The sequence below is a fragment of the Plectropomus leopardus genome, chromosome 8 (genome assembly GCF_008729295.1).
Source record: "Plectropomus leopardus isolate mb chromosome 8, YSFRI_Pleo_2.0, whole genome shotgun sequence".
Taxonomy (NCBI): domain Eukaryota; kingdom Metazoa; phylum Chordata; class Actinopteri; order Perciformes; family Serranidae; genus Plectropomus; species Plectropomus leopardus.
The window spans coordinates 35,977,972-36,004,674 of record NC_056470.1 but is presented as its reverse complement, the minus strand read 5'-3'; the positions used below and the strand labels follow the sequence as shown (position 1 = coordinate 36,004,674).

Sequence of the window (26,703 nt, the reverse complement as noted above, 5' to 3'; positions counted from 1 at the left end):
TGGGGGGACAGACACTGTCAGGACAGACACTGTCAGAGAGACTGCGGTCAGAGACACGAAGGGACAACATGGGACACTGTGTTGGAGAACACTGTCACTGGATGGGGACAGACAGGTAGACATGCATCAGGAGCTAGACATTTTGACAACACTGTCAGAGAAGACTGCGTCATGACGGGACACTGTCACTCAGACAGCACACTGTTCAGATGGAGACACTGTCAGACAGAAACTTGTCTGGAGAGATGACACTGTTCAGAGATAGAAGCATCAGACAGACACTGCAGGTGACAACTTTCAACAGAGACAGTTTGACCAGGACATCTTTCATTAATGGGTTTCTAGGGTAAACAGATAGACACTGTTCGAAGAGGACACTTCAGAGAGGACAGCTCAGTACAGACATCTACAGAGATGGACACTGTCAGTTAACTGTCAGTGTCAGACAGACACTGTCTTGACATGGTTGAGTTTCAGCGTCAGTACATCTAGGTTGGTCCCTCAGACCATCATTGGTACCTTGCTTGTTCTAGATCCGTTCAGTCACTCTCTGTGATTGGTCAGATTGATGGAGGGCTCTGATGTTGGCCGTTCCTGTGATTTTTCCATCAGGGCGAAATGATGAATGATGATGATGATGATGGATGATGGATGGATGATGATGATGATGATGATGATGATGAGATGAGAGATGATGGATGATGGATGATGAGATGGATGATGGATGGATGGATGGATGATGATGGATGATGGATGATGGATGATGATGATGAGATGATGATGATGATGATGATGATGATGGATGATGAGAGATGAGATGATGATGATGGATGATGGATGGATGGATGGATGATGATGATGGATGATGGATGGATGGATGATGATGATGGATGATGATGATGGATGATGGATTGAGGGAGGGATGGATGGATGGATGGATGATGATGGGATGGATGATGATGGAAATGGATGGAATGATGATGATGATGATGATGATGGATGGATGATGATGATGAAGATGATGATGATGGATGGATGATGATGATGATGATGATGATGATGGGATGATGAGATGAGATGATGATGGGATGATGATGATGATGATGGATGATGATGATGATGAGGATGATGATGATGAGGGATGATGATGATGATGGATGATGATGGATGATGATGATGGATGATGATGATGATGATGGATGATGGATGGATGATGGATGGATGATGATGATGGGATGATGGATGATGATGATGATGATGATGATGATGATGGGATGGGATGAGGGATGGATGGGAATGATGGATGGATGATGATATCATCTCCTCTGACATCAGATCCCTGATGTTTTTTGAATTCAAAGGTGAAAATCCAAGATGGAAATGATTTATTTTATTAAACATCAATGACAACATAAATATGTGGATTTCCAGAATTGCTGATTTGATCCTTCTCTGTTTTGTATACAGGTTTTATTGGTTTTAGTTTTTAGATTAAATATATGACACAGGATTGTGAAACAACAACCTTCCAATCATTATGAGGAAATACCGGCATCATTACAGGAAGTACTACATGTGCACAGCACGTTTAAAAATTTGAGAATGATGTAATGATGTGATGAAGAGCTTGAAGGATGCCTTCACTTTCTGCTGCAAAAAAGAGTGAAATGCTCTATCTGTTATGGTTTTTATGGATGATGTATGGATTAAACAGAATCATGCATGATTTGTTTAAAAACTGTGTTGATGTGTAGTGTCAGTGATTCCTCCACTGATGGCAGCATGAGTTGCCTCTTCACCGTGCGAGATGTGTTTTTCGGAGCTCCAGCAGGGAGCGGAAGGACAGGGATCAGCGACGTGAGGCCTCCCCCAGCGATCCGTCTTAGATCCTCCTCCATCCTCCTCAAACTTGATCCATCGAGCCGTCCTCCCTCCACTGCAGCTCCTGGTTCCTGTCGATCACCAGCTCGTTCAGCTCCACAAACACCTGCACACACACCACACACACACACACACACACACACACACACACAACATCCCCTCACACACACACACACATATCCGTTTTTGTTGGTTTTTTGACTGACAATACACTGACTACATTCATTCCCAGAGGTGTACATGAAACCCGATGATCATCATCACCTCTACATCTCAGTGTACCATTCATCATGATGACCTTACAGTATTATTAACATGTTTTGGACATTACATGTGGACGTTTTGTATTTTAATTCTATTATTTTGTTTGTATATATGATATATATATAGCTAATGTTTACATTATTTACCTAACTATATATATGATTAAAATGATTTATCTGAACTGTCACATCTGACAATGATCCATTAAGTATTGTGGGAGATTGAGTGGTGATAAAGGTCGGGTTAGATAAGATGAAAAGAAAAAAGAAATGAAGTGGTTATTTAAAATACATTGAAATGGATCAGATCTGCGCAGAGGAAGGATCGATTGTATTACTGTTCATCTCGCTGTAAGCGTGAATCAGAATCAGAAATATTTTATTGATCCCTGAGGAAAACTGATACATTACAGTCACTCTGATGTAAAGCTTGGAGAATTATAGAAGGAGTATGAAAATAAAAAGTATGAAAGTAAACAGTAAGTAAAACATAACATAAAAATATGTGCTTTTTGCTTCAATTTTCATTCGAGTATTTAAAATGTTTTAAAATGTAAAATATGAATAATATGTTGAGCATTTAAGTCCATAAAAAACTTAAAAATATGTTCTTTATGTGCAAAACTAGTAAGTTACCTTAAGAAATATTTAAAAAAGAAAAAAGTGCATTATGCTACAGTGTACAACACAATATATACAGAAGCAGAAACAAAAATATTTACAACGTGTGCTTCATACAAAAGTAATAAATCAAAATAAAGTCTGGTAAATTACTTAAAATTCAGCAATGTCAGAATGACAGTTCAGATAAATAATTTTAAAAAATATAGTTAGGAAATAATTAAACATTAGCTAATATATATATATATACAAACAAAATAGAATTAAAATACAAATATATATAAGTCGTTAAAGTAATATACTGTAAGTGCTGAATGGTATGAGATGTAGAGGTGATGATGAAGGTCGGGTTCAGTGTCCTGGGAATGAATGTGTCAGTGTATTGTCCTCAAAAGTAACAAAAACGGATATGTGTGTGTGTGTGTGTGTGTTTGTGTGTGTGTGTGTGTGTGTGTGTGTGTGTGTGTGTGTGCAGGTGTTTGTGGAGCTGAACGAGCTGGTGATCGACAGGAACCAGGAGCTGCAGTGGAGGGAGACGGCTCGATGGATCAAGTTTGAGGAGGAGGTGGAGGAGGAGACGGAGCGCTGGGGGAGGCCTCACGTCGCCTCCCTGTCCTTCCGCTCCCTGCTGGAGCTCCGAAAAACCATCTCGCACGGTGAAGAGGCACTCTGCTGCCCCCAGTGGAGGAACACTGACACTACACATCAACACTGTTTAAACAAATCATGCATGATTCTGTTTAATCCATCTCATATAAAAACCATAACAGATAGAGCATTCACTCTTTTTGCAGCAGAAAGTGAAGGCTTCCTTCCTCTCTTCATCACATCATTACATCATGTTTTTTACGTGCTGTGCACATGTAGTACTTCCTGTAATGATGCCGGTATTTCCTCATAATGATTGGAAGGTTGTTGTTTCCACAATCCTGTACATATATTTATCTAAAAACTAAAACCAATAAAACCTGTACAAAACAGAGAAGGAAAATCAGCAAATGGAAATCCACATATTTATGTTGTCATTGATGTTTAATAAAATAACATGTTTCCATCTGTGGATTTTCACCTTGAATGAAACATCAGGGATCTGATGTAGAGGAGAGTGATGATGTCAGTGTGTGATGATGTCAGTGTGTGATGTCACGGCGTTGTGTTTTCAGGGGCGGTGCTCCTGGACCTGAAGCAGAGGACTCTGCCGGGGATCGCTCAGCAGGTGGTGGAGCAGATGGTGATCTCAGACCAGATCAAAGCTGAAGACCGAGCCAACGTCCTCCGAGCTTTGCTGCTCCGCCACAGGTCCCAAATACATCCATCCATCATCCATCCATCCATCCTTCTCCCTCCCTCCCTCCCTCCCTCCCTCCATCCATCATCCATCCATCCATCCATCCATCCATCCATCATCCATCATCATCATCATCCATCATCCATCCATCCATCATCATCATCATCCATCCATCCCATCCCTCCATCATCATCCATCCATCCATCCATCCATCCATCCATCCATCATCCATCATCATCATCCATCCATCATCCATCATCCATCCATCCATCATCCATCATCCATCCCTCCCATCATCCCTCATCCATCCATCCATCATCATCCATCCATCATCATCCATCCATCCATCATCCATCCATCCATCCCTCCATCCATCCATCCCATCCCATCCATCCATCCATCATCCATCCATCCATCCATCATCCATCCCATCCCTCCCATCCATCCATCCATCCATCCATCCATCCATCCATCCATCCATCCATCCATCCATCCATCCCATCTCATCCTCCATCCATCCATCCATCCATCCATCCATCCATCCATCCCCATCCCTCCCTCCCTCCCTCCATCCTTCCATCCATCCATCCATCCATCCATCCATCCCATCCATCCCTCCCTCCATCATTCATCCATCCAGTAATATCCATCCATATCTCCATCATCCATCCATTAACATCCATCCATAGATCACAGCTTGTTCAGCAAGAACATCTCTGCAGCCAACATGGCCGCCCTGATGGAAAAACACGACGGCCAATCAGAGCCCTCCATCAATCTGACCAATCACAGAGAGGCTGACGGAGAGAAGAGCAAGGTACGAAGATGGCTGAGGACACCTGAGCACCTGTCTGTCTGACGCTGTCTCTCTTACGCTGTCTCTCTGACAGTGTCTGTCTGACGCTGTCTCTCTGACAGTGTCTCTCTGACAGTGTCTGTCTGACGCTGTCTCTCTGACAGTGTCTCTCTGACAGTGTCTGTCTGACGCTGTCTCTCTGACAGTGTCTGTCTGACGCTGTCTCTCTGACAGTGTCTCTCTGACAGTGTCTGTCTGATGCTGTCTCTCTGACAGTGTCTCTCTGACAGTGTCTGTCTGACAGTGTCTGTCTGACAGTGTCTGTCTGACGCTGTCTCTCTGACAGTGTCTGTCTGACGCTGTCTCTCTGACAGTGTCTGTCTGATGCTGTCTCTCTGACGCTGTCTCTCTGACAGTGTCTCTCTGACAGTGTCTGTCTGATGCTGTCTCTCTGACGCTGTCTCTCTGACAGTGTCTGTCTGACAGTGTCTGTCTGACAGTGTCTGTCTGACGCTGTCTCTCTGACAGTGTCTGTCTGACGCTGTCTCTCTGACAGTGTCTCTCTGACAGTGTCTGTCTGATGCTGTCTCTCTGACAGTGTCTCTCTGACAGTGTCTGTCTGACGCTGTCTCTCTGACGCTGTCTCTCTGACAGTGTCTGTCTGACGCTGTCTCTCTGACAGTGTCTCTCTGACAGTGTCTGTCTGATGCTGTCTCTCTGACGCTGTCTCTCTGACAGTGTCTCTCTGATGCTGTCTCTCCGACCGTGTCCCCCCCAGCTGGGACTCATCGGTGTAGTCGTGTCAGGAGGAGCCTTGTGAGTGTTTGACTTGTGGGGATTTGCTGTATTTATTTGGCGCTTCTGTTAATGTGATGTGTTTAGAAAGAAGCCCCGCCCATCAGCCCATCAGCCACTCCAGGTCCAGACATGAAGTGAAGCTGATGGAGAAGATCCCCGAGAGAGCCGAGGCCACCGTCGTTCTCGTGGGTACGTGTCCAACCTCACCTCATGGTCTTCATCACCAGCATCAGTCTGTAGATCCTGAGCTTCAGAGGGTTTGCTGCTTCCCTCTGCTGTGTCTGCAGGCAGCGTGGGCTTCCTGGAGCAGCCCTCCATGGCGTTTGTGCGGCTGCAGGAGGCGGTCCTGCTGGAGTCCGTCTTGGAGGTTCCTGTCCCCGTTAGGTTCCTCTTCCTCCTGCTGGGCCCGCCCACCGCCAGCATCGACTACCACCAGATTGGACGCTCCATCTCCACGCTCATGTCCGACAAGGTGAGTCCCTGCAGCGTGAACGGTTCCTGCCACTGTGTACGATACCACCACCAGAGGGCGCCGCTGCCTTGACCCGTCATGTGCTCACATTAATTCCGCCCTCAGCACTTCCACGAGGCGGCATACCAGGCCGACGACCGCCAGGACCTGCTGACGGCCATCAACCGCTTTTTGGACTGCAGTATCGTCCCTCCCGCCCTCCGACGTCGACGACGACGAGCTGCTGCACTCGGTCGCTCGCTTCCAACGAGAAATGCTGCGAAAGCGGGAGGAGCAGCAGAGCGGCAGACTGCCGGAGAAACAGAGCGGCACTCAGCAGGATGAAGGTCGGTTATCACCTGCTGATTTCCTCTAACGTCTTTGGCGTTTTGTTAGAAAGTATGTTTTGGGGTTTTTTAGCCTTCTGGAGGTCAGAGACAGTGAGTGATGACACACGACTGCAGACCCAAATCAGCCGAGTACACAAACAGCATCTCAAACCAGCAAGACGCCATCGTGAAGCAAGAATGCACTTTTTCACGTCTGTGAATGTCCTCAGATTTTTAGATTTTCAGATTTTTATGAGTTAAAGTTCTCTGAGCTCTTAAACGTCAAACTGCCGAGTAGGAGATTCCAGCTCTCTGTTTGTTTGTTTTTTCATCAACATCCCGAATCACGGTCTCTGAGCCTCTGTGCTGCTGAGTCAGCATTTTACTCTATTCTCACTTCTTACCTGCTTTTGTCACTATAGACACATCTGGAAATATCCCACATTTATGTTAAAAAATACCTGCTTTTGTTGTTACAAGACCAGAAAAAAACAAAGCAGCTTTTGTGGCTATAAACAGGACTTAGAAACAGCAGTTTCTGTCTTCATAAACGCGGACAGAAATGTCCCAGCCTGTCGTTAAAGAATGTCAGTTTTGGTTGTTACGAGACTGGAAATATTCTAAAATCTTGGTTTTAAAAAAACACTTTTCGCTTTAAACATGGCTGGAAATGTTCAGAAAAATACCCGCTTTTGCTGCTGGGAAAGTTGAGCTTTCACTAAATGTTGCTTCAGAAGGAATTTCCCATGATGCCGTTCTCTCACAGCGTGATGTAGCAGCGGTCAGTCGGGGTCAGACTAGGATCAGGACTCAGGGGGTTTTGGCAGAGTTCAGTTTGAAGCTGTGGTCTTCTGAAGGTAAATCAGGGCGTCGTCAGCGTAGAGTGAAAGTTTCTTTTATATTAATAAAAAACCTCCTGATGACACGAGCCGTCCTGATGTTGATGTTCTGATGTCGTTTGTTTTGGTTTTTTTCCCGCAGACTCCCTCGTTCCCTCCAAACCCGGTGACGAGCCCCTGAGGCGCACCGGCCGTCTTTTCGGAGGTCTGATCAAAGACGTGAGTCGACGCTACCCTCAGTACCTCAGTGACATCCGAGACGCTCTTAACCCTCAGTGCATGGCCGCCGTCATCTTCATCTACTTCGCCGCGCTGTCGCCCGCCATCACCTTCGGAGGGCTGCTAGGTGAGTCAGAGACGCGCTGACGGACTCTGAACCTCCTGACGAGCTGTGGTTGGTTCTGTAAGACATTCTCTGTCCACCCGTCCACAGGTGAGAAGACGGAGGGTCTGATTGGCGTGTCGGAGCTGATCGTGGCGACGGCGCTGCAGGGCGTGGTGTTCAGCGTGCTGGGCGCTCAGCCTCTGCTGGTGATCGGCTTCTCTGGACCGCTGCTGGTGTTCGAGGAGGCGTTCTACACTGTAAGAAAAGCTCCCGCCTTTTTCGCTCTGCATTTTCAATCTTTTCCTTTTGTTTTTAGTACTTTTTCTTCCCAAACCATTTTCATACAGCTTTTCTATCTGCAATATATGGATTTTTCAATAAAATCAAAATATTATCAAAAGACATAAATAACCAATATATCTGCCTTTTGACAATGAAAAAAAGAGAGAAAGAAAAACAAGAAAAATTGAAGCGATGCAGAGAATTAGATAGAAATAATGATGACTGGGTTCTCGTTGGTCACACTGAACATATTTTCTTCCCTTTAATTAATTCAGTTTAATGTTGTAGTTATAGATCCGCATCGTTGGTAGTGTCACAGTGTCTGCAGCTGTGTGTCTGTGTGTGTGTGTCTGTCTGAGTGTGCGTGCGTGTGTGCATGTGTGCGTGCGTGCGTGCGTGTGTGTGATATGAATCCATCTGCAGCTGCAGAGGACCTGCAGGAAAACATACAGTCAAACACGTGTCTATTTTCGACAGGATGGTGTAATTTCAGCAGACACAGTTACTCGGGGTGACACAACTTGTGTGTGTATGTGTGTTCACATGTAATCAGACGGTGTAACATGTTACCATGAAGGCGACAACACGACACGCCCTCTGACCGCCTGTCTCGTAATAAATGTCATGTTTTTAAGACTTGGAGCTCAAACGATAATAAACTGATTTAGAGTATGTCACTCAGTTATTAAATTTCTCCTGAGAAGTCATGGAATTTTACAGTCACATTTTCCAGGCCTGACAGTCAGGGTTTTTTTGTTGGTGATTTTTACAGAAAACTTAAAAGATCAGGGCACCTTTTTTTTCTTTTTTTGGCAATTTTTATAGACAACTTAAAAAATGGTTTTTTATTTGTTTTTTCTTTTTAACATTTTTTTGTAAGTGAACTGGTATGGAAGCCATATGGTGATTTTTCTTTCTCTCTCAGAATTGTTGGTGATTTTTAAAACTTAAATATTTGAAGCAAGTCTTTTTCTTTTAATTTTTAGACTTGAAAAAAATCTTTTTTAAAAACTAACAAACAAAAAGCTTCGGAAGCCGTGTTTTCTTTAAAAAGTTTTGGCGATTTTTCTTTTCCTTTTTTTTGGCAAGGTTTGTGTGATTTTGTTTGTTTTCTTTTCTTTTCTTAAATTTTTAAAAGGCGTGTTTACTCTATAAATCACCAAAATGACACCATATATCACAGCCAGAAACTGTTAAAACTGAAATTATTGTTGGATTTTTTAATGTCCAGCGGTGCCTGGACACATCCTGTGGGACTCTCAAATTCTGTTTGAACTGAAGAATGGATGCGTTTTGACGGAAAAACGACGAAACACCTCACTGTTAATCAGCCTGATTGACTGTGTTGTTTAGTTTGAAGCTGAACTCGCGACACGTTGACTCCCAGTCGGTTCGTTCCCGTCATTCTCGGCACTCCCTGTGGAGGAGTCACTGGGAGGATTTTACTGGTTTATGAAAACTGACTTACTGTAGCTCAGCTGACCGCAAAAACACAAACTTTCTCATAACCCAAAATTAAGTAATGAAACGCTTCTTCCAAACCTTCAGTTACATTAGAAGTTTTAAACATATTACAAACTATCTTGTTCTTAAATGGATCATACACCTTCAAAATAAAAGATTCATAATTTTGTTTTTTGTTGTTTTAGTTTTATTCAGGGTTCGTAAGGTCATCGTGTACACTGAAAGTTTTGGAAAAGTCCTGGAATTTTGTTTGACAAACCTGAATAATAACATGATGTGTTTGAGGACTGTTGGAAATTTTAAAATCAACCATAATTTCTATTTTTACAGTTTCTGGCTGTGATAAATGGGGTCATTTTGGGAGTCATTTTCATCAAATCAAAAAAAGAAAAATTAGACGTGGGAAAAGTTGCCAAAATGTTCTCATTAAAAATCAACAAAAAAGGGGAAAAAAATCAGCAACTTTTTTTTGAATCAGCAAAATACTGTAAAGGGAAATAAAAAGCCTAAATTTTTCTTTAAAACTTAAGAAAATTATTTTAAAGGGAGAAAAATATTGCCAAAATCTTTTCTTTAAAAACTGACAAAAAAGGGAAAAAAGCCTAAATGTTTTTTTTAAAAAAATCAGAAAAGTGGCTGAAATCGTTGAAAGACGACATGCCTTCGTGTTTTCTTAAAAATGCATCTGTAAAATAAATGCAGAATAGAGCCATTTAAAGTTGTATGCCCATAAAAACACAAGTCCTGGAAATTTCTTAGTAAAAATGTGTACGAACGCTGTTTTATGCTGCAGCTTTACATCGATTCCTAACTTGACGAAATGCAAACGAGCGAGCGAATATCAGGCTGTTTCAGTTTTCCAGTGAACTTTCTTTCTGCGCCAGTGAACAGGCTGTGTGACGTGTTACTTGCTATTTTTTAAAATAATTTAAAATGGTCATTTTGAGGGATGTTTTTATGCAGTTTGTGGGCGGAGAACCTCCACATGTCGTTAACGTGTTTGGGTGGTTAACTGTTTCTTAAGGAGCTCCCTCAGTTTCCAGAACACTATTTTTACTCGTGTAAAAGGTTGACTGTTGGCACTGTGACGACTCGTGAGTGTTGAACCAGGGTCCTGGAGGTCTGCTGGCCTTTCTGAACCGGAGACCTCGTGCTGCTGGATTCGGTTCACAGCGGTAAAATCAGGTTTTATGGCCGAGCCTCTTCAGTTAAAGGTTAAAGCAGCTGTTTCGCTCCGTCACTCTGAATCACCCACATGAACCAGCTCCTGTCAGCTCGCTCTCACTTCTCTCATGTCTGAGCTCTGCGAGCCTCTGCTGGAGAGTAACTAAGTACTTTTACTCAACTACTGTGCTGAAGTCAAATTTAGAGGTACTTGTTCTTGACTTGAATATTTCTATTTTACAATATTTGATACTTCTACTCCGCTGCATCTTAGAGGGAAATATTATACTTTTTACCTGGAAAGTTCATGGAATTTGCAAAAAGCAAAATCTCCAGGCTTGAAAAAGTCATGGAAAATGGATACATGTTTTTTCTTCAAAAAAATTTCAAAAATCAATAATTTTTTTTTTTTAAATCCCAGGATTTTAAGACATTTCTATGATTTTAGGACATTTCGAGAATTTTTGGATGTTTCTAGGATTTTAGGATGTTTTAAGGCTTTTAGGTCATTTCTACGATTTTAGGAGATTTCAAGGATTTCAGGACAATTTTAGAATGTTTGCACTTTTGATGGATTTGAGGACATTTCTAGTATTTTAGGACATCAGTGTCTTATCTGTGTCCTCTGTCGGGGGTGTGGGGGATCCTCCTCTGGCTCTTTTTTTGATCAACAAGCTCTATGTTGATGCTGTTTTATGTCTCTGAACCCTTATGGAGACTAAAAGGAGAAAAACTTCACTGAGTCAGTCACTTTATTTTTGATGAGAATAATATAATAATGATAAAATAATTTTGCCCACAGGAGGCCACATTTGTCCATGTGGGTGGTTAGTTGAGTATCAACTAAAATGAAAATTTTATTGTAGTTTATATTGACAAAAAGATCCAGAGCTGTTTTTAAGAGGAACACATCTTTTAATTTGCATAAGTGATTATTTTTCCCACACGTGGAGATATTTTTTCTTTCACTGCAGTCACCGTGAGGAAAATATTGATGTGGAGTTCGGATTAGAAGGGCCCCAAAATGTTGAGAAAAGCATCAAGATGAGTTCACACAATAGTAAAATACCTGACTGTTATCAGACGGACCGACCGAAATATTATTATTTTACTTTTTTATGGAGATTTGTCATCAAAACAGACAGACAGACAGGTGTGAATACCAAACACACCCTCTGTCACCGCACAGCTGCACACACACACACACACACACACACACACACACACACACACACACAGAGTTCATAATAATAAGTGACCAATCACAGGAGGCGAAGGATCTCAGAGTAAATCAGGTTTCAAACATGCAGAGATTTATTGTCATTTTACTTCAAATAGACGCAAACAAACAAACAGACGGACTGAATCAAAAACATTGATTATTTACTCGTCTTTCCATATACGGCCCCACAATTAAGCAGCCAATCGGAGAGCAGTGTGTATTTTCTGTAGCAGCAGTGTGAGGCAGAGCAGCGCAGAGCAGCTGTCGCTCTGAGGTCAGCAGCCGGAGGTCAGGAGGCGTTTGGTATGAACACCTGTCGGCCTGCGAGATTCAAACTGAATTCAGACTGAATTCAAACTGAAACTGACTTCGTCAGCAGCCTCCATGCGATCATTTATTGATTTACTGATTTTCAGCTTGTTCTTGGCTTTTTCTTAACCCCTTGAAACCTGAGCTTTGGCTTCATCTCAATCAAAAACATGTAAGAAGGAATTAGTGAAAAAGTTACAAGAAAATGGTCACCCAATAAGCAATCAGAAAATCATAAAAAGCAACAACAAGGAACTAGCTTGAAAAAAAGTACTTAAATGTAATCAACTTTAAATAGAAGTATGATATAGTAAAATAATATAAATAAAAGAAAAAAAATATTATTCTTTTCGGTACTCAGTAAATAAATTAAAAAAGAAACCGCAGAGACAAACTCTATTTAAAACTTTAATTAATATTATTATATCTATATTATCACTTGTGCCTGTCAAAATCAAGCTTTGAAATTTTAACCCTTTAAGTGTCAGGTTTTTATCATGATGCCACTATGTTTTTAGAAGAAAAGAAACACTGAAAAAATTAACTACTTTGTCGAAATGTCATCAGGTGGAAAATAGTAAAAATCTGCTGTATATGTTGTATTATGAATATATGTGTAAGATTTAAAAAAAAAAAAAAACATAGTGGCATCATGACCAAAAACTAAATTAATGAATATTTGATTTTTAAGATTAGACTAATGGTGGTTATAAAAAAAACAAAAAAAGGATTTAATTATTATTATTATTATTAAACAGAACTTAATTTTAAATTTTAAATGGAATTATGTAAAAAACAGTCATACAGGCAGTTGAGAAGAAAAGGAAATATCCTTGAGCGGGTGAGATCCTCTGCCTGGTCGTCTAACCCTGAATGTCAGCCACCACAACGTGATCTTGTAAGTGTTTCACAGTAAAAGCCCTGTTAGCGAGGGCAGCTGTGGCTCAGGAGGTAGAGCGGGTTGTCCACTAATTGAAAGTCTGGCGGCTGCAGACGGCTGTGGTGTGCAATCAGCGTGAGTGCCTGTGAATGTCTGAACTTAGTCACAAGTGTCAACTACAAGTGCATTTACGACTGAAACACAGGGCTTTTAATTTGAAACATATACAGGAAGTATAAGTAAGAATATTACTTGGACACAGAGTTTGGAGAGCGTTCAGTGTGTGAGGTTTGTGGCTTCACTGATGCATCTAAAGGAAATCACAAACATGTCGTCTGCATCATTTTACAAACATTCGTCTTCTTACAAAAACCCTCAGTAAAGTTTTAGATTAGGGCTGCAACAACAAATCGGTAAAGTCGATTATAATCGTTTATTAAATGTGTTTGCAATTACTAAAATTTTTGATTTGTTGTGTCGCACGATTATTACGTCACTCACTGTGTCACGGGACTGTTTAAGTCACCTGCAGACCGGAGAAGCCATAGTCTAGAATAGATTATTGGTTAATATCTAGAGAATTGGAAAAACAAGTGATAGATACATATATTGAGCCCTCTGTGCTCACAGATCACAAACTTATTTACCTGTCAGTAAGTTCAAATAATATATTACAAGATAAAAGATTTAATACAGGTTACTGGAAATTTAATGGCACCTTATTAAAGGACAAACGATTTTTAGATACTACAAAATTAATTATTAAAGAAAGTTGGATAGCAGGTAAGACTTTGAACTCATATTGTGGTCAGTGGGAGATAATGAAATATAAAATTAGGAGGTGGGCAATTCAGAGAGGTAAGGAAATAGCAAAAAATAAACGTATTAAAGAAGATGGTATAGTTAAAGAGATAATCACAATACATGGAAAGAACCAACTGTCTCAGGAAGATAAAATTAATTTAACTGAACTTCAGCTACAACTGGATCAATTATACAAAGAAAAGGCCAAAGGAGCCTTTATAAGATCCAGAAGGAGATGGATGGAGGAGGAAGAGAAAAATTCTAGATATTTTTTTAGCTTGGAAAAGAGAAACGCTGAACTCCCCTCCATTCATAAACTTGATATTAATGGTCAGACCTCAGTAAATATGAAGGAAATCTCTTATTATGTTAAAAACTTTTATGAAAAGCTGTATGCTGAGAAGCTTCATAATACTGATGAAACCTTTTTTTCCTCAATAAAGAATGTAGCAAATTGTATTGATGAAGAAAGTTTGTGACGGAAAAATAACTGTTGCGGAGATTAAAATCTGTATATCTAAACTGAAAGAAAATAAATCTCCGGGCAATGATGGATTGACCAGTGAATTCTACAAAGAATTCAAAGATGACATCGCAGATTTTCTGTTATGTGTATTTGAAGAAGCTCTTGAGGCTGGTAAATTACCGCCCACTATGTCTCAAGGACTTATTACTTTAATACCAAAACCAGGCAAAGATCTGTTACTGATTGAAAATTGGAGACCTATAACCTTAATTAATAACGATGCAAAGCTATTTTCATTGATCTTTGCTCAGAGACTTAAACCTTGCCTCAATACAATTATTGATGAGTGTCAGTCAGGTGTTATGAAAGGACGGCACATAAGTAACAATGTCCGATTAATTTTAGACCTGATTGATTACAGTGATCTGCTTGAAGATGACAGCTACATTCTTTTTGTGGATTATTATAAGGCTTTTGATACAGTAGCTCATAGCTTTCTCTTCAAAACCTTAGATCTGTTTGGATTTGGTAGTTACTTTAAATCGGCCATTCAACTGCTATATAAAGATTGTAAAAGTTCAGTTAGATTGTCTACAGGCACAACACAGAACTTTAATATATGTAGAGGGATTAAACAAGGAGATCCCGCTGCACCCTTTTGATTTCTTTTAGTTATGCAAACCATGTTAGTGCACATTAATCAAAGCAACTTTAGCGGTATTAAATTAGACAGGAAAGAACTTAAGTGCTGCCAACTAGCAGATGACACTGCAATTTTTCTAAAAAATGGAAAGGAGGTTAAAAAAGCCATCGCATGCCTGAATAAATTTTCAGGGGTTTCAGGGTTAACTGTAAATATTGGAAAGTGTGATTTGTTTGCCTTAAAAGAGAAGCCTAATGACCTACTTGAAATCAGTGGGATTCCTATTAAAGACGTGGTTTCATATCTGGGTATAAAAATATGTAAAAATCAAAAGGAACGGGCCAATATGAACCTTGATCCTCTGGTAAAAAAAATGAAAAAGAAACTTGATTTTTGGTTGGTAAGAGATTTATCTCTGAATGGACGTGTTTTACTTTCTAAAAGTGAAGGTCTTTCACGCCTAATTTACCCAGCAATGGTCATGGATGTTCCACAAGAACATATTACACAGATTGACAGGAAAATGTTTGACTTCATATGGAAAAATAAACCACATTATTTAAAAAAGAATGTATTATGTAATTCATACTCTGAAGGAGGTTTAAATGTGTTAGCCAACATAGTCTTTAAGATCAACTGGTTCAAACAATATATAAAAGAAAAAGACAAATTATGGTTTATTATCCCAGAACTGTTATTCAGGAAGGTGGGTGGTATTGAGTTTTTGCTGCATTGTAATTATGATGTAGGCAAGATTCCTGTCAATCTGTCTAATTTCCATAAACAAGCCTTAATGTCATGGTTAATGATATACAAGCACAGTTTCTCTCCACACAGATCTTTAATCTGGGACAACAAAGATATCAAATATAAAAATAAAACATTATTTTTTGATGGTTGGGTGGGAAACAACATTTTGTTTGTCATGCAATTATTAAATAGAAACAGACAGCTGTACAGCTATACAGAATTTCTAATGAAATATAAAATACCCATCACTCCTAAAGAATATGGACTGCTGACACTTCTGCAAGGGGGAGGAGAGGAGAACACACGATATTCATCAGAGCTCTCCTTAGGTGGAGTACAGTTAATAAGTGACAAATGTAGCAATAAATATATTAGGAAATTGTACCACCAAACCTCAACCCCTCAGAATCCAGTTGGAACTCAAAATTTGAAAATATTAAATGGAAATCTGTATGGACGTTTAATCAGAAATTTTTTGTAACAAATAAAGTCAAGGAAGTAGCTTTTAAAATATTACATTTAATTTACCCAACAAATCAAGTTGTTGTAAGATTTGGGGTTGTGGAGAGAAACTGTGTGTTTTGTAACCATGAGACAGAAACTATTTGCCATTTGTTTTTTGAATGTGTCTATTGTCGAATATTTTGGTCAAAGGTCGAGCAGTTCTACAATGTACAGACTGGCTCCAATATTCAGCTGAGAGAAAAGGATGTTTTATTTTTCTATGGAAATAGTGCTAGTGAACATCGAAAAAGTTACATCTTGAATTTACTTATACTGTATGGCAAGTATTATATTCACAAGTGCAAATGGAATCAAAAACCTCCAAAAATACAACAATTTATAAAGGAAGTAGAGTTTTATATGATCTCCCTACATGGTGTAAAAGACAAAAAAGCAATGAAGACTCTGGACATTTGTGAATGCTTTAACATGTTTAATTAATTTTGCAGATACCCTGAATGTTTATGTATATATGTACATTTGTATATATTGTATATATTGTATATACACTGGTGTCTGTATATATGATAATGTATATATTGTGTGGTGGATGGAGAAGCCGTGTTTTGAAGAGGCACAGGCAGAGAGGACGTTTCCTACAAAAACTTCAAAAGTTTTGGAGCACATCACCTTATGCAAAACAAGGAAGTTGCGAAATATGCAAAAGGAGCACGGGAGAACGACGGTTATGACGCGGCATCTAAAACGAAAGCACCCGTTCATACAGCGCGAGTCAGCTGTGCGTGACTGCAGCCTCGCGGAGCTGCTGCGTGTTTCATGCTTGCGGTGTTCACACATGCAGCGTCGCTGCTGCCTCACGGCCGCAGATATTAGTTCTGGATTTCCACATTTAAAAGCACAAATTCCTCTCATTTATGAAGCGGTGCGACAACACGGCCCTGTAAATGTTTCAAAATAAAATGCCTTGTCTCAGCAACTGATGGGATTCTGTCCACAGAGACGCTGTCAGAGGGCTTTTGTTTTTAAGGGAAGCAGGGAAGTTGGAGTAAAACTGCCATCTTTGTACTTTAAACTGCAGTGAAAACTGATCTAGAGTCAATATAATCACCAAAAAACCATCTTCACTATTCCTGCTGACAAACGCGCGCGCCACGTGTCAAAAATCAGCAGGCCACCGTTTCTCTAGATGTGCTGCAGCTGACACAGGAGACGCTCCTGATAGGCCGCCCAGGCCTATTTATTATTTTTAATTTAATATTATTTTGACAGCTCAGGGATGTTCAGGCAACTGCCTGTTTATGCACTTTTTACTCTGCTAATCTGTTTTTGAGCAAAGTGATTGGAGAAAAAAAATGCTTATTTTATTATTTCTATTTTTATTTCTTTTAAATCCGATTCATCAATTAACCAAAAAAATAATTGATAATTAATCGATTATCAAGATAATCGTTGGTTGCAGCTCTGTGTGACCGTGTAAACACACACTGACTGTTTTCTTCGGTCCTCTTCGAACAGAAACTGCGAGACGCTGGAATCGAGGTGCCGGAGGCCGGGAAGAAAGGAGCAGGACCACAGGAGGAGAACAAGGCTCTGAAAGAGGAGGTGAAGACCCTGAAGGAGGAGCTGGACACCACCAAGAAAGGTGAGGAGGTGCAAAGAGAGCACAAGAGAGGAGCAGGAGGTTAAAGAGGAGGAGGAGGAGGTTAAAGATATGGAGGAGGAGGAGCAGATGGAGGAGGAGGTGAAATAGAAGAAAAGGCTGAGATTTAGTGCGATGTGTTTCATACAGTCATGAAAAACCTGGAAAAGTCATGCACTATGCAAATAGCAATTTCCAGGCCTGGAAAGTTTTTTTTAACCATTTTTTTGTAAACTATGTAAACCCCCAAACATTTGGAAAAGGCATGGAATCGCCTCACAAACCTGTATAATAATATGCAATGTTTTTAAGACTGTTGGAAATTCAAAAATCCAACAAATATTTAATGTATAGTGTGAAGGGGAGAGAGAGGGGAGGACGTGCAGCAAAGGGCCGCAAGCTGGAATCGAACCGACGGCCGCTGCGGCGAGGACACTGCCTTCATTTACAGGGCGCATGCTTTATCCTCTGAGCCACCCGACACCCCTAATGTTTGGTGATTTTTAAAGAACACGTACGTTTGGAGGGCGTGTTTAAAAAAATAACAACCCCCCAAAAAAACCCAAAAGTTATTTTTAAAAAATGCTGACAAGTTTTATAGGAAAAAAAGTGAAAATGTTTGTAAGAAAAATAAAAACTTTTTTTCTTTTAAAAAGTGAAAATAAATATAAAAATTATTTATTGTAAAAATGCCTAAAATCAAAAACAAAATTGAAAGAAAAAGAAATAGACAATTTTTTCCAGTCATCATCCTGTTGTGAAATCATCATTTTTAGAAATAATTTATATTTAAAGAGCTTTTGTATATTTATAAAAAAAAGAACCGATAAGGAGCAGTGATGGTTGTTTCAGACGATGTTTGGTCTTTAAATTTTTTCCATTGAAATGAATGTGTAAAAACCTTGCATAAGTAGCATAAAATGGTACTTGAGGAAAGTACAAGTACAGCAAAGGCTTACTTAGGTACAGTAGTGGAGTAAATGTACTTAGTTACATTTGATCTCTGTGTTGATGTTTTGCAGCTCTGCAGAAGTCGGACAGTGATGTTCGTGCGATGAAGAAACAGGCCGAGAATCTGACAGTGGAGTACGACAGACTGCTGGACGAACACAGCAAGCTGCTGGTAACACACACACACACACACACACACACACACACACACACACACACACAGAGTTATGTAACATACCTACAAATACACACACGTGTGTGTTCAGCTGTGTGTGTTGTATGTGGACTCTCTGGTCCTCTAATGCAGTAGAAGTACTGATATCACACAGTGTAAACAAAATATCTGAATACATCTTCCTGTTGCATTAATGTGTCATTTTAACCCTTTATACTCTGTTGGGTAGTTTAACCCTTTAGTGACTGTTCGTCTCTTGTCCTCCTTCCTGTTGTGATAACTGTGTGTGTGTTGATGCATGTGTCCTAAATGTAGTCCAGATTGTGTATTTGAGTGTAATCAGTGAATTTGCAGCTCAGCTCCTACAATAAGTCTAAAATACACTGTGGAAACTAAATAGTTACATTCAGACTGTTCAGGTCCAAAAATGCTCCATTGAAACCCATTCAAACTGACATTTTTGATCCCACAGCCATCAGAGCAGAAAAACAGGACTTGTATTATTTCTGGGTGTCATTCTGGGCTTTTGACTCTGAATTTGTACGACTTAGCGTATAGTTTATTAAAAATGATTGATTTTTGTGTGTTTCTTCATCTAAAATCATAGTGGCATCATGACAAAAACCTCATATTTAAAGTGATAAAATCTGAAAATGCATGAATATTTGGTATTTATGATTAAGACTGATGCTGATTAAACAAGATAAACTCAATGAAAGTCTAAAATAATATTAGTGTAGAATATTTTTTAAAGCTTGTTTTTGGCCATAACTCAAGAATAAATTCTTAAATTATGACAAAACTTCACACAAAATGTCAAATGTAATAAAATGGAGTGATGACATTTTTATGCCCCAAAGGTCAAAGGTCAATGTCACTGTGACAAATTTGTTGCGCAAACTTGTATAATGACACATGATGACATCATCACAAATTTGAAAATTATTAAAAAAAAAAATACGATTAATTATCAGTTATTTATATTTAAACATTAAACATTGTTTTTTTGACAGTTTCTGGCTGTGATAAATGAAAATCATTTCTGGTGATTTTAAGAAAAAAAATTGCCAAAAATGTTTTAAGAGAGAAACAAACACCAAATTAGTTTTCTTTCATTTTGACTTAAGAATAACAAAATTTACAAAAAAATGTTTCTTGAAAAAAATCACCAAAACGAACTCAATTCAGTCTCCAATTATGACGAAACTTCGTAAAAATGTTTAATAGGATAAAGTAATGAAGATTTGACATTTTATATGGAAAAGGTCAAAGGTCAACTGCGTCTGGGAGACATCCGGTCAGAAACTGAATCTGTAAACTGTCAACTTTTAATTGGGCGAAGTGACTGACGCTGTGTTTTTACCGCCCTGCTCTCTGTCTGCAGGCAACCAGCGACAAGAAGTCCGACTGAGGAGGACGAAGACGATTTCCAGCTTCTCTCATCTTCATCTTCATCACGTCACAGTCCTCAATGAGCCGCTCAGTAATCATCTGCGATGTGATGTCACTTCCTGTGTTTGGATCAGCTGCGTTTGGTTTATTTCATGTGGTTAAAAAAAAAAAAAAATCTCATCAGGAAAAGATTGTCGGCTGTTTGTGAGCGTTTCTGTGTAACTGACCAGGCTTTTTTTGTTTGTTAGTTTTTTTGGAGCTGAAATGTGATCGAATCATTCCTCGTTTCCTGCAGAAAAAAACCTGACCTTCAGACACGTTTTCGGCAGGAAACACACGAGTTTTATTCCAAAATCTGAGGTCCAGTGTTCACGAGACACCTGAATTAAAATATTGCACAGTGGATTTAAGTCTCAGATGTAACGACTCCAAACATGAATGTTTTTCAGAAATCAGAGAGACTTTCAGGTCGTAGATTTAAGATAAAATGAATGAATGTAAACGTCTGCAGCGCGACGCTTCGGCGGACGGCACTTTGTACGAGTAAAACAAACCGTCAGCGTCACCCGTTTCATCCAGATTTAAAAATAATTCAATGATTTCTTATTTCTGCAGCAGCTGAGTAAAAAATCCTGCAGACTGACGTTCACACGCAGTCAAATCAAAGATTCAAAACTGACAGATTTTTGTTTTGCTCGTACGAAATAATCCGTTTTTTTTTTTTTTTCATAATTAAAACAGCACGTTACAAGATTTATTTTTTATTTTTGTTTCATCAGTTAACAGTTTAGTTTTTGGTGGTAAAGGTTTAATATCTTCATGTTTTTGTGGCTTAGATGAAGATTTTCTCTCTGGAAAAAAAGACTTTGTGTCGGAGCATTTTCTGTTTCAGAAACTTTCTCCTCAAAGTTTTTGCAGAACGACGTCCGAAATGTAAAAGTCTGAGTCGTCTGTTGCCTCCGGCTCTCTGACAGATTGTGTGTCAGCGAAAGTTTGGATGGAAAGAAGCACATTTCTGTTTTTTTGTTTGATTGAAGTCGTGAGTCTGAAAACAGACGAGCAGCCGCGACGGATTCAAACACGTTAACGTTTTTGAATCCGTCAATAACTGTAAAAACTTTAACTTCTGTTCACGTAAAGAACTTAACAAACCACAGAAATTAATTAAAGAGACGATTATCTCCATAAACGAATATCTGCATGTGAATGCAGGTGTATTTGAAAAAAAACATTTTAAAAAAATTAAAAAATCCGAAGAACCTAAATAATGATGAGAAGGTCGGCAGGTTCAGAGATTTTGACGATGAATCTGCCTTCAGCTGCAGCGAGCGCAGAGGTCTGTTCATGGAGATTATCTGAATAAAAGGTTTACTTTTTCTATTCATTTCTATGTTAACTCTTTGAAACCCAAGAAAACTGGCTTGATTAAAAAAAGTAAAAAAATCATGGAAAGAAGGCGACAAGCAACTAAAGAAGAAATGACCAAAAAATTAGCAGAAAAAAAGTGCAACATTTCTTGAAACCGAACATAAAGTTCCATAAAAAAATATATAATAACTCTGTACAATTATTAGTATTAGTATTATTTTACATATTTAATTAATATCATTAGATATGAAATGTTTCTGGATATTTTTCCCTAACTTTTAAAAATAATTGTCTGGATTTCTTTCAAAAACTTATCAAGAAATAACCCAAAAATTGCAAGAAAATTAGAATGAATTTACAAAACAATAACCTGAAATTGGCCAATAAAAGAAAAGAAAGTAAAAATTGGAAATAACAAAATAAGAGTAATAAATATATTTTTTTTTCTGCAACTAATTTTAAATACGTTATATCAACAATAAATCAAGCTTTCTTGATAGATTTCCCCGAGTTATTTAATCATTTTGTAATGACTCATTTTTTTGCTAATTGTGGGTTCTTTTCTTGTCACCTTTTATTTTTTGTGGTTGCAGTTTGCAGGATATTTCATGTTTCCATGTTTGCTCAGAGTTTAAAGGGTTAAATGCTTGTGAAAGGCGTCTGAATGCTGCACAAGAAAAGTGACGTCAATCCAGGTTTCAAAGGGTTAAAAACACGGCGCATGTGATGCAGTTTCTGTTGAAGGACAAACTCAGCTGCGTGCTGATCTGCTCTAATGAAGAAACGCAGAAATACAAAAACACAAATCATGCTGAGGCCGCGCACAAGCTTCACACCAGCTGCCTTTATTTTGAAAATCTCTTCAGCATGGGACGGGTTTTCTGTGCTGTGATTGGCTGTTTTTTTACTTTTAACTGATGGCCATATTTCAGATTTCTTTGTGTTCAGAGAGAAAAATTTTGTTTCTTGGTGACTCAGCTGCTCGTCTGGATGAACAGTTGAGTCCACTCAGCTCTCACTACGTTTTTATTATTACTATTTTTGTTTACATCTGATTTTGTCGAATTCCCGTCAGCACGATGAAACTGTTGAATTACACTTTGATGTTTTTTCTTTATGATTTGATTGATGATTTCTGCGACACTGCGATGCTGACTGCAGGTTTTCATCATTGTTTAATGCTTCCATCACGTGATCACGGCTGCTGAGTCAAACGTCACGATAATATTTCTGTATTTAAACTTGTTTGTTTGAGCAGAAAAGAGAAGTTTTCCTCTGTTTCTTTTTTTTCTCACCTATGTATTGTTTGTGGTTACGGATGTGTTGGACTGTAGAGGGCGCTGTGCAGACGTGAACTGTAATCTGGACTCACTGAGCTGAAATAAACCGCCAAAGGAGCCTCACACGGCCTGCAGGTATCTGTTTCCTGTCTGCAGGTATCTGTTTCCTGTCTGCAGGTATCTGTTTCCTGTCTGCATCCTCCCTGTAGGTATCTGTTTCCTGTCTGCAGGTATCTGTTTCCTGTCTGCAGGTATCTGTTTCCTGTCTGCTTCCTCTCTGTAGGTATCTGTTTCCTGTCTGCAGGTATCTGTTTCCTGTCTGCTTCCTGTCTGCAGGTATCTGTTTCCTGTCTGCTTCCTGTCTGCAGGTATCTGTTTCCTGTCTGCTTCCTGTCTGCAGGTATCTGTTTCCTGTCTGCTTCCTGTCTGCAGGTATCTGTTTCCTGTCTGCTTCCTGTCTGCAGGTATCTGTTTCCTGTCTGCTTCCTGTCTGCAGGTATCTGTTTCCTGTCTGCTTCCTGTCTGCAGGTATCTGTTTCCTGTCTGCTTCCTGTCTGCAGGTATCTGTTTCCTGTCTGCTTCCTGTCTGCAGGTATCTGTTTCCTGTCTGCTTCCTGTCTGCAGGTATCTGTTTCCTGTCTGCTTCCTGTCTGCAGGTATCTGTTTCCTGTCTGCTTCCTGTCTGCAGGTATCTGTTTCCTGTCTGCTTCCTGTCTGCAGGTATCTGTTTCCTGTCTGCTTCCTGTCTGCAGGTATCTGTTTCCTGTCTGCTTCCTGTCTGCAGGTATCTGTTTCCTGTCTGCTTCCTGTCTGCAGGTATCTGTTTCCTGTCTGCTTCCTGTCTGCAGGTATCTGTTTCCTGTCTGCTTCCTGTCTGCAGGTATCTGTTTCCTGTCTGCTTCCTGTCTGCAGGTATCTGTTTCCTGTCTGCTTCCTGTCTGCAGGTATCTGTTTCCTGTCTGCTTCCTGTCTGCAGGTATCTGTTTCCTGTCTGCTTCCTGTCTGCAGGTATCTGTTTCCTGTCTGCTTCCTGTCTGCAGGTATCTGTTTCCTGTCTGCTTCCTGTCTGCAGGTATCTGTTTCCTGTCTGCTTCCTGTCTGCAGGTATCTGTTTCCTGTCTGCTTCCTGTCTGCAGGTATCTGTTTCCTGTCTGCTTCCTGTCTGCAGGTATCTGTTTCCTGTCTGCTTCCTGTCTGCAGGTATCTGTTTCCTGTCTGCTTCCTGTCTGCAGGTATCTGTTTCCTGTCTGCTTCCTGTCTGCAGGTATCTGTTTCCTGTCTGCTTCCTGTCTGCAGGTATCTGTTTCCTGTCTGCTTCCTGTCTGCAGGTATCTGTTTCCTGTCTGCTTCCTGTCTGCAGGTATCTGTTTCCTGTCTGCTTCCTGTCTGCAGGTATCTGTTTCCTGTCTGCTTCCTGTCTGCAGGTATCTGTTTCCTGTCTGCTTCCTGTCTGCAGGTATCTGTTTCCTGTCTGCTTCCTGTCTGCAGGTATCTGTTTCCTGTCTGCTTCCTGTCTGCAGGTATCTGTTTCCTGTCTGCTTCCTGTCTGCAGGTATCTGTTTCCTGTCTGCTTCCTGTCTGCAGGTATCTGTTTCCTGTCTGCTTCCTGTCTGCAGGTATCTGTTTCCTGTCTGCTTCCTGTCTGCAGGTATCTGTTTCCTGTCTGCTTCCTGTCTGCAGGTATCTGTTTCCTGTCTGCTTCCTGTCTGCAGGTATCTGTTTCCTGTCTGCTTCCTGTCTGCAGGTATCTGTTTCCTGTCTGCTTCCTGTCTGCAGGTATCTGTTTCCTGTCTGCTTCCTGTCTGCAGGTATCTGTTTCCTGTCTGCTTCCTGTCTGCAGGTATCTGTTTCCTGTCTGCTTCCTGTCTGCAGGTATCTGTTTCCTGTCTGCTTCCTGTCTGCAGGTATCTGTTTCCTGTCTGCTTCCTGTCTGCAGGTATCTGTTTCCTGTCTGCTTCCTGTCTGCAGGTATCTGTTTCCTGTCTGCTTCCTGTCTGCAGGTATCTGTTTCCTGTCTGCTTCCTGTCTGCAGGTATCTGTTTCCTGTCTGCTTCCTGTCTGCAGGTATCTGTTTCCTGTCTGCTTCCTGTCTGCAGGTATCTGTTTCCTGTCTGCTTCCTGTCTGCAGGTATCTGTTTCCTGTCTGCTTCCTGTCTGCAGGTATCTGTTTCCTGTCTGCTTCCTGTCTGCAGGTATCTGTTTCCTGTCTGCTTCCTGTCTGCAGGTATCTGTTTCCTGTCTGCTTCCTGTCTGCAGGTATCTGTTTCCTGTCTGCTTCCTGTCTGCAGGTATCTGTTTCCTGTCTGCTTCCTGTCTGCAGGTATCTGTTTCCTGTCTGCTTCCTGTCTGCAGGTATCTGTTTCCTGTCTGCTTCCTGTCTGCAGGTATCTGTTTCCTGTCTGCTTCCTGTCTGCAGGTATCTGTTTCCTGTCTGCTTCCTGTCTGCAGGTATCTGTTTCCTGTCTGCTTCCTGTCTGCAGGTATCTGTTTCCTGTCTGCTTCCTGTCTGCAGGTATCTGTTTCCTGTCTGCTTCCTGTCTGCAGGTATCTGTTTCCTGTCTGCTTCCTGTCTGCAGGTATCTGTTTCCTGTCTGCTTCCTGTCTGCAGGTATCTGTTTCCTGTCTGCTTCCTGTCTGCAGGTATCTGTTTCCTGTCTGCTTCCTGTCTGCAGGTATCTGTTTCCTGTCTGCTTCCTGTCTGCAGGTATCTGTTTCCTGTCTGCTTCCTGTCTGCAGGTATCTGTTTCCTGTCTGCTTCCTGTCTGCAGGTATCTGTTTCCTGTCTGCTTCCTGTCTGCAGGTATCTGTTTCCTGTCTGCTTCCTGTCTGCAGGTATCTGTTTCCTGTCTGCTTCCTGTCTACAGGTATCTGCTTCCTGTCTACAGGTATCTGCTTCCTGTCTACAGGTATCTGCTTCCTGTTTATTTATGCGGGTGATTAACGTGCACTAATACACACACAAAAAAAAAACGTAGTGATGCTTCACAGATTTTCACCTCGGGGCTTCACACGGTCATGAAAAACAAGGAAAAGTCATGGAATTTGCCAATAGCATTTTTTCCAGCCTGGAAAAGTTTTGGAAAGCTAGATATTGTTTTTGTTTTGGAGAATTTACGGAAATTATTATTAAAACTTAAAATGAATCAGTGAATTATTTTATTTGTTTTTATTTGGCTGTGATTAATGTTAAAAATTATATATAAATATTTTTGTGATTTTGACTTTAAACCTTTTAAAGCGGCAGGCGCAGGTTTGAGAGGCTTTTAAGAAAAAAAACAAAAACATGCCAGAATTTTTAAGGAAAATCAAATCAGTCTTTATAAATGAAACAAATAAAACACTCTTTATGCACTAACTAATGGACTAATGTACAGAGGCTGTGTCACGGGTTCGATTCCGGCCTCGGCCCTTTGCTGCATGTCGTCCCTCTCTGTCCCTCTTTCATGCTTCACCTGTCCTGTGGAATAAAGGCAAAAAAAGCCCCAAAATAATCTTTTAAAAGATAAAAAAAAAAAATTAAAAAAATGATAATTTTTAAAGTCAAACAAAAAAAACCCTGAAGAACAACTGAAGTCAACAATTTTTTTCTTAAAAAATCACTGAAAATTTCAAAGAAAAATAATCAATTATATTATATTATAATAAATTAAAATTAAGAAAAAAAAGCAAAAAAATCTCTCTTTAAAATCACTTTTTTTTCTTTAAAATACCACCAAAAATATTTTAAAGAGGAGAAAATGGCCGAAACTTTTTAATTTTTAAGATGACACACCTGCTTTTAAGATTTGTTCTCCTTTTAAATGAAAAGCCTTTTAATTCCAAAATAATTTCATTATCTGAAGTTACAACCACAAACGC

At 40.0% G+C, this 26,703-nt stretch overlaps 1 pseudogene; it reads left to right on the top strand.

The window, feature by feature from the left end:
- The first annotated feature begins 68 nt into the window (after window positions 1–68).
- On the top strand, window positions 69–21,581 carry LOC121946645 (annotated as a pseudogene).
- The last annotated feature ends 5,122 nt before the right edge of the window (window positions 21,582–26,703 follow it).